We start from the raw sequence: 8,875 nt of genomic DNA, 5'->3' as shown, positions 1-8,875 counted from the left end.
CCCTCCCCTCCTGCCCTCGCCTTCCGCTCAGCCTCGCCCTCTCCTGCCGCTGGGCTGCGCGCGGGGACTCCGGTGCTCGCTGCAGCAGAGGGTTCTCCTCGGAGAGTCCGCGGCGGGGACAGAGGGGTGAAGGGGCGCAGGGAGGGACAGGAGCAGGGGGGAGGTCAAAGGGCAGCCCCAGCAGGTGTCGGGGGCTGGGGCGGGGAGGAGGGAAGAGCTGGAGGAGGTCGGGCGAGGGAGAGACCCAGAGAACTTGCAACATCCTAGGGAAGAGAGCAAGGAAGAAAAGTTCATGGAAATAGCAAAGTTTGGGTAATGAACAGGATGGGGAAGCAGAGCCTGAGACATGAAAACCGAGTGGTGCCTGTAATATGCTTTTTGGAGAAACACGCAGCACAGCTAGGAAGGAGAACAGGGTGAGGTGTCAAGTGGGGAAAGTAGCTGCAGACTCCTTTCTCTCCAGTCTCCATTCCCGAGGGCCGTTTTTCTCTAGGCTGTGGCCCACCTCCGGGGCTGATGGAGGAGGATGGCAAGGCCAGCGCTTGAGACAGTGGGCATGGAGTCCGATAGAAAAACGGTATTTTCCATGCACACAGCTTGGTCCCTGGACTCCGGACTCTCCCCGAAGGCTGAAGTTGCTCTGGCCGAGGGGAAGAATATGCATTATCTTAGGAAGTTTGGAGCGATGGTGCCACATCCTCTCCAGGGTCCTCTTTAAGACTTCATTTCACCTGACGGTGTTGCATGGAGTCCAAAACCAGAGTGCCATGACAGTTTCTGTTCCTGTGTGGTTTGAGGTCTCTTGATCCATAGCTGCAATCCTTTAACTTCATCAAAAAGGGAGAGAGAGAGGGTGTTCGAATCTTCACAGTTCTTTGGGTTCCATTGGTTGCATTTTAGAGCCTGGGAAGTTGGGTTACATTAGTCAGACATGAGCTTCCTAGAAATCATTAGAAAGAGAATACAGCTAGGGCCTCTGTCCATCTGATGTAACATTTGGGAAGGTGGAGAATGTGTCAGTTAATATGGAAGTATTCCAAGGGCCCGACCAGGTAAAGACTTTTTTGGAAATGTACTACCTTTGTTAGAGACCACCTGTATTTGTAGTTGTAGATGATATTTAATACTCCCCACTAAAATTTTCCAGTGCTTTCCTTCAGAGGGTTTCCAAGTTCTGGAATTTTGCTCTTAAAATAACGTCTTTTGTTATTTACCCACTTTCTCATTACACTTCACAACAGATTGTTATGACAAAAAAAAAAACAACACCTAATTGTGAGTAATTGCGTTGCATAAAACATACTTTTGTCATTTCAGTTTATAAAGATTTAGTCTTGTAAGTTAAATGAGATTAGAAATGTTTTCTTTTTCTCTTTTCATTCAGTGTAAACAACAAGGCTGTAAACATTCTATTTCTCGTATAAGATAATAAAATAAAATAGGCCACATACAATTCAAGTTGAATTTCAGTTAAATTAAAATTGCAAAACCCACCAAATCAGTGAAATCATCACCTAGTTGGGCAACTAGTGAAGCTCTCCTGATGCAGAGATAATTATCACCTTTTATTCTCCTCTAAGTTGAAAGATTTGAGCTTTCATGTATTGTAATGCCACCATCGATACAAATATAAGTTGTATTTTTCAACTAACTGTCAAAAGGACACCTCAGCTAATAAGACCACAGATAACACAACTGTACTTTTCCAAGATAGTAACCTCATTTTTAAAATTTCTATTATTCCATTTAATTAAAACCTCCATTTTAGTTTATGAATCTGAGTTATCTTTCTTTGAATAATATATCTCTAGCTTTATCTCTATAGAAATCTCCTCATGTCATACCTGTCCCTAACATACACCAAAAAAGACAGCGTTTGAGAGTTGGTTTGGAAAGAAAGGCAAATGGAGGGTGAGGTAGATTGTATGCATTCATAAATAACAGAGATAATCAACATTGCTGAAGAAAAAAAAAAACACAGGGAAGAATAAAACTGTGGCCAGTAATGGCAGAGCCAGCACCTGAACTTTTAATCCTGAGTGTATGTCCTTGGAACCATTCTATAAATATGACTGTGATATACCTCCTATTGCCCCCAAGTGTGAATGTACATATAGAAAACAATTCCTGAGCCTCTCTTTGGAGCATTTGTAAAGGTAGAGGTAAAAGATCCGCAACATCAGTATAAAAATTCAAAAGCTCATTACTAAGTAATATGTTTGATTTTATTGCTCGTGTGTTATTCTAAATAATATTTCCCAATTTTCTGAACTGCAAATTACTAATGTATTACATGAAATGATCATATTAGAAGAGGTCTAAGATTCCTTACAACTCCCCAGACCTATGACCCTGTAAAATCAGTTCAGCCAGCATTCGGCAGTTTTGCTTTGGGGAAGGATTCCACAGAGGTACACGCCACAGCCCCATACTCAAAACACTCACATGGCGTAGCAGAATGTCGTTGTGTAAAGTTGATAAATCACTGTCCAGGAGCAGAGGAGGGACAGCACATGGAGTGCCTCAGAGCAGAAAAGAGATAAATGATGATGATGATGATAGATAGATAGATAGATAGATAGATAGATAGATAGATAGATAGGTAGATAAATAGATTAGATAGATGATAGATAAATAGATAGATTAGATAGATGATAGATAGATATATAGATGATAGATAGATAGATAGATAGATAGATAGATAGATAGATAGATAGATGATAGATAGATGATAGGTATAGCTTTCTAGGTAGAAAAATGGTGTCCAAGGACCTGAAGGTATAAAGTGCATGTTGCTGACCTGTTGTTCCAGGGTGCAAACTTGAGTGTGGAGAGGTTGATAAGAAAAGAAAGTCAGCTCGGACCATTTATGAAGTAACTTGAATGAAATGCGCAGGATATTGAACCATATGTTGTTGGGAGCTGTCATATATATTTGAGAGGATATAGCATAATCGGGTAGGACACTTTTAAAAGAGAACCATTTTTTTGATAGTGGGGGTGAAGGGCCAGGAAAGGCAGGAGCCTAGATTAGCTTATAGACTGACCTCTCATAAGGGCAGGTGATATGGGAGTGGACTGGAGCAGGACACAGAGAAGAAGCAGGATGAAGGAGCTGGGAGAGTCGTTGCTGGGACAGAACTGGCAGGCACACTCACCAGCTGACTGGGCGGCCTGGAAAATGTGGCCTTATTTAGGGTCAGAGGTATCTCCAAATTTGAAACCTGAGCTTTCTGAATAGAAGCTGCCGTGATTAGAAGGGCAATGATATCTTCAATTAGGAAAAGGAACTGCGGAGGAAAAGCAAGGGTGTTAGGAAATATTTATTTATCAAATTATTCACACACAGGTAGTAATATCCTGACCACCTACCATATGTGTTTGCTGTTTAAGTGCTTCATACTAGACGAAGCAAAATCCCTGTTATTATTAGAAGACCCTTGATGTGTACGAACCCTCATTCATGTGCCAAGAATTACACTCAGATATGTCACTTGATCTAAGATATCATATGTCATATGATATATGGCCTTAGATATGTCACTTGATCTACAGAAAAATGCAGGTATGATTATGCTGATTAGGAAATGCATCCAAAGGTTAAAATTCTTGCTCAAGGTTTTATTAGTAGTTAATGTTAAAACCAAGAGGTAGGAATAAATCTCAGGTCTATTTGATTTCAGACACCATGCTGTCTTTATTAAAATCTGCTGAGCTAACGAGATTAAGGTGCAACGAGGGGTATGGAAGCTGGAAAGTAAACTGGAAGAATCCACAACGTTTAGAAAAGTAGTGTGATCAACTTCAAAGGCCTCACGTTTTTAGAATAATAGCAACTGGGCTCAGATTATAGAGGTGCTGACTTCTGGCTGTGCTACTTGACCTTGCTGCTCTGATAGAATACATATGTAATCTTCCAGCACAGCTCTGGCACATCATAGAAAAGTCTTTTTAATAAACAGTTGCCCAAAAAAGGTGATCAAGGTTTCAATAGAAGGAGGCACAGAGTACCATCTGAGCAAAGTAGGATTTTTCTGGTTTTTGAGGAAATTCAGGAAGAATTCACAGAGACAAAATTTGAACTACATTTTTATGGGTGTATAGAGATTATGAGGTAGAGAAGATGTGTGTAAAACATGAGAGGGCATATGTCTTTGGGAAGCTTCTAGAAGTTTAGTAAAACTGGAGTTAAGTTTGTATGGGGGAAGTGCTACAAGTGAGGCTAGAAAGCAAAGCCAGAGATGGTTATGGACTCTCTTACTCAACAGTTTCATCACCATCTCACAGAGAGGGAGCAATTATGAAAGTCTATAAGCAAAGGGATAAAATGATCAGATTTGTATTTCAGATGCAAAATATTGACATAAGTGTGGTAAGTGCTATACAATGAGACTGGAGGCTAAAGAAATAGTCTAGGTTAAAAATAACCGTGTGAACAAAATAATATTAAAAGTTATTGACCATGAAATCATACTGGTAGATTTCTAGCCTAAATATTCACCAGCAGAATGAGAAAGTTGCATGCACAAAGCTCTTTATTACAGTACATTCTAGTACAGCAAAACACAAAACAACCCAAATGTCCATGAAGAGGCTATCTTACTAAGTTTTAGTGTATCCATACAATGGGATGCTATATAGTTATTCAAGGAAACAGGCGAGCTTCTATATACCATGACAGAGTGATCTTAAGGGTACATATATGGGGAAAAGCAAGGTTGGGTCAAGTGTGTGGCACATAGCTTTAATCTAAAAGGAGTGTTCACTCTAGGAACAGAAAACCAGAGTGGAAATAAAGAAGCAAATAAACCTTCTGTAGCTATTCAGAGTTGCATTATTTAATTTATTTAAAAAAAATAAAAGTTTGGCTAACCTCCCAAGTAGGATAGCTCCTAAGACAAAAATAATTGTAAAAAATAACATATACTGCCTTCACTAATCATATTGTTGATGCTAGTATTAATATTGCTCTTCTGAAACTGTCATGTAATATTGTTGTGTAAGCAAATGAATTATTATGCTGGCTTTCTTGGAAAAAGCGTTGGAGAAAGGTGATATATGCTTAATATTGAAAAAGTTAAGTAAAGATCTTGGTAATTCTGAATTTGAACTGGAAGTTTCAGTATATTTTCTATATTCCATAAAATATGTATTCTTTACTTCTACACACTAAAGACTTAGAAATGACGTATAACCTATTTAAAACGAGCATCACATATATAGATAGTTTACAGTACCTAATACTATTTGCTACAGAAAGACATGAGTTCCTTGGAAAAATAACTCATTCCAAGTCTAGGGAAGGAATTGTACCAAGTGTGCTTGGAAAATTTTTGGGAATAACAGAAAGCAAAGAAGCTATTATAAATACTGAGATTATGTCAAGTTTTCAGGAACCAATTGGATGACTGGCTGAAGATGGGAAAATTTAGATATCAAAAGGAAAAGTGCCTATGATATATTATAACACATCACTATTAAATTCATGACATCATAATGATAATTTTTAAAAGACAGAAGCCTCATTGGTCTCCTTTATATGCTAAGAAACGAACTCACAATTTTTTAAAAAGTAAAATTCATTTTAGAATAATTTTTGATTTGTGGAAGATTTTCAAAGATACTACAGAGTATTTTCTTTATTTCTTTATTTTTTGCTACAGGGCTGTTGTTTTTTTCCTTTTTAAAATATGTTTTTATTGATTTCAGAGAGACAGGGAGGAGGGAGAGAGATAGAAACATCATGGATGAGAGAAAATCATGAATCGTCAGCCTCCTGCACACCTCCTAGTAGGGATCGAGCCTGAGACCCAGGCATGTGCCCTTGACCTGAATAGAACCCGGGACCCTTTGGTCCTCAGGCCAACACTCTATCCACTGAGCCAAACTGGCCAGGGCAGCGTATTTTCTTATACCCTCACCTAGTTTCAGTTTTCCTTAATGTTAATCATCTTACTCTGGTGCATTTGTCAAAACTAAGAAACCAACACTAGCATGTTACTATTAACTTAACTCCAGACTTTATTTGGATTTTAGCATATTTTTCTCTTCCAGGATTCAACTCAGGATACTTCATTGCATTTATTTGTCACATCTTTTTGGTCTATTCTATTCTGCAACAATTTCATTGTCTTTGTTTTTCATGACCTTGACAGTTTGATGAATATTGCTTAGGTATTTTGCAGAATGTCCCCCAGTTTACATTTGCTGGATTTTTTTTTCTTTTTCATGATTAGACTGGGTTATAGTATTTTAGTAAGAATACCATATAAGTTATGTGTCCTTACTGATACGGAATTTTTGGACTGGAACCCAGATTCTTTTTCCGCCAGTATCGAAGAATGAATCCACAGACAGAAAGTGATATAACAAAGGTGGAGATTTATTGAAGAACAACTACATCGGGAGAGGGAAAAAGTCCCACAGAATGGACTCCCAAGTAGAGAGGGGAAAAGGGTCCCACTGAGTTCCTTTTCCCTGTGGCTTATAAAGGCTGCAGATCCTGGTGCCTTGATATCCCCTCTGATTGATCACTATTCCCTTAGACTGGTTACTATAGTAACTCCTGGGCTCAAAAGTCAAACCTCACATGGGACATGTGAGGTTCTCCCTCCACCTCCTCATTTTGTTTCTATTCCCTTTGGGCTTTCTTCCTCTCCTTCTGGATGAAGGGCTTCCTTCTCTTTATTTTGTAAATATAGACTCTTTGCTGTTCCCAGCTCCCTCATTCTATGGAAATGTACCTGTTGCAGCTTTTCAGCTTCCCTGTTCTATGGAAATACACCTTCTGCTGCTCTGCAGCCCCGTACTATACGGAATTTTTGGACTGGAACCCAGATTCTTTTTCCGCCAGTATCGAAGAATGAATCCACAGACAGAAAGTGATATAACAAAGGTGGAGATTTATTGAAGAACAACTACATGGGGAGAGGGAAAAAGTCCCACAATGGACTCCCCCAAGTAGAGAGGGGAAAAGGGTCCCACTGAGTTCCTTTTCCCTGTGGCTTATAAAGGCTGCAGATCCTGGTGCCTTGATATCCCCTCTGATTGATCACTATTCCCTTAGACTGGTTACTATAGTAACTCCTGGGCTCAAAAGTCAAACCTCACATGGGACATGTGAGGTTCTCCCTCCACCTCCTCATTTTGTTTCTATTCCCTTTGGGCTTTCTTCCTCTCCTTCTGGATGAAGGGCTTCCTTCTCTTTATTTTGTAAATATAGACTCTTTGCTGTTCCCAGCTCCCTCATTCTATGGAAATGTACCTGTTGCAGCTTTTCAGCTTCCCTGTTCTATGGAAATACACCTTCTGCTGCTCTGCAGCCCCGTACTTTCCTCCATGGTCCCCCTAATTTCCAAAATTTCTAAAATTTCCTAAACCTGTCCTATCTTACCCCTAAAATTCCTGTTTCATTATCACATAATTTCAGGGGATACATGCTATTTTCATTGACATCACTCTTTTTCTTACAAAAATATTTATTATTGAAAGTATTACATATGCTCCCTTTTTCTCCCATTGATCTCTCCCAGCCCACCGCTGTCCATCACCCCAGGCCTTCACCACCCTATTGTCTGTGTTCATGGGTTATGCATATATGCATACAAGTTCATTGGTTGATCTCTTTCCACCCACCCACCCTCCCCTGCCTTCCCTCTGAGGTTTGATAGTCTGTTCAATGCCTTTATGTCTCTGGGTCTATTTTTGTTCATCAATTTATGTTGTTCAGTTGGTTTCATGTATGAGTGAGATCATGTGATACTTGTTTTTCTCTGACTGGCTTATTTCGTTTAACAATGCTCTCCAGGTCCATCCATGCTGTTGCAAATGGTAAGAGTTCTTTCCTCTTTTACAGCTACCTAGAATTCCATTGTATGGATGTACCACAGTTTTTAAATCCACTCATCCACTCAAACAGACTTAGGCTGTTTCCAAGTCTTAGCTATTGTAAATTGTGCTGCTATGAACATAGGGGTGCATACATTCTTTCTGATTGGTGTTTTTGATTTCTTAGGATATATTCCTAGAAGTGGAAAGATGGGATCAAATGAGAGCTCCATTTTTAATTTTTTGAGTAAACTCCAAAAAAACAGAGAACTGAACCAGAAACTGAACTGGAAAACAGAGGCTGAACCAGACTGTGTTCTCACCCACAGTGTACAATGGTTCCCTTTTCTCCACATCCTTGCCAACACTTACTGTCTGTTGATTTGTTGATGATAGTCATTCTAACAGGGGTGAGAGGGTACCTGATTGTCATTTTGATTTGCATCTCTCACTGATTAGTGACTTTGAGCATTCTTTCATATACCTTTTGGCCTGTAAATCCACACTGGAGAAGTATCTATTTAGGTTCATTGCCCATGTTTTAATTGTATTGTTTATTTTCCCTTTGTTAATCTGTGAGGTTCCCTATAAATTTTGGAGGTTAACCCCTTATCAAATATATCCTTGGCAAATGTTCTCCCATGCAGTGGGCTCTTGTGTTATTTTGTTGATGGTTTCTTACGTTATGCAGAAGATTTTTATTTTGATGTATTCCCCATTTGTTTATTTTCTCCTTAGTTTCTATTGTCCTAGGAGATGTATCAGTAAACATATTGCTATGAGAGATGTCTGAGATTTTGCTGCCAATGGTTTCTTCTAGGATTTTTAAGGTTTTACATCTGCCGGGAGCCGGTCCATCCTTGCTGTTTCAAGGGACCTGGCATATATGGCATACTGTTCTTAATATGTTTGCTCACCTTCTTGGCATTATGTGTTTTAACCAAGGTCACCTCTCTGAGAAAGGTTGTTTCCCCAGGTAGGGATTTTCCCCTGAAGTTAGGGAGGGAATAAAACCTCTTAACTGCCAGGCGGGTAATTAAACACTTTA

The sequence above is a fragment of the Myotis davidii genome, unplaced genomic scaffold (assembly GCF_000327345.1).
Source record: "Myotis davidii unplaced genomic scaffold, ASM32734v1 scaffold158, whole genome shotgun sequence".
Lineage (NCBI taxonomy): Eukaryota > Metazoa > Chordata > Mammalia > Chiroptera > Vespertilionidae > Myotis > Myotis davidii.
The sequence above is the reverse complement of the archived record's forward strand: the minus strand, read 5'-3'. Positions refer to the sequence as shown.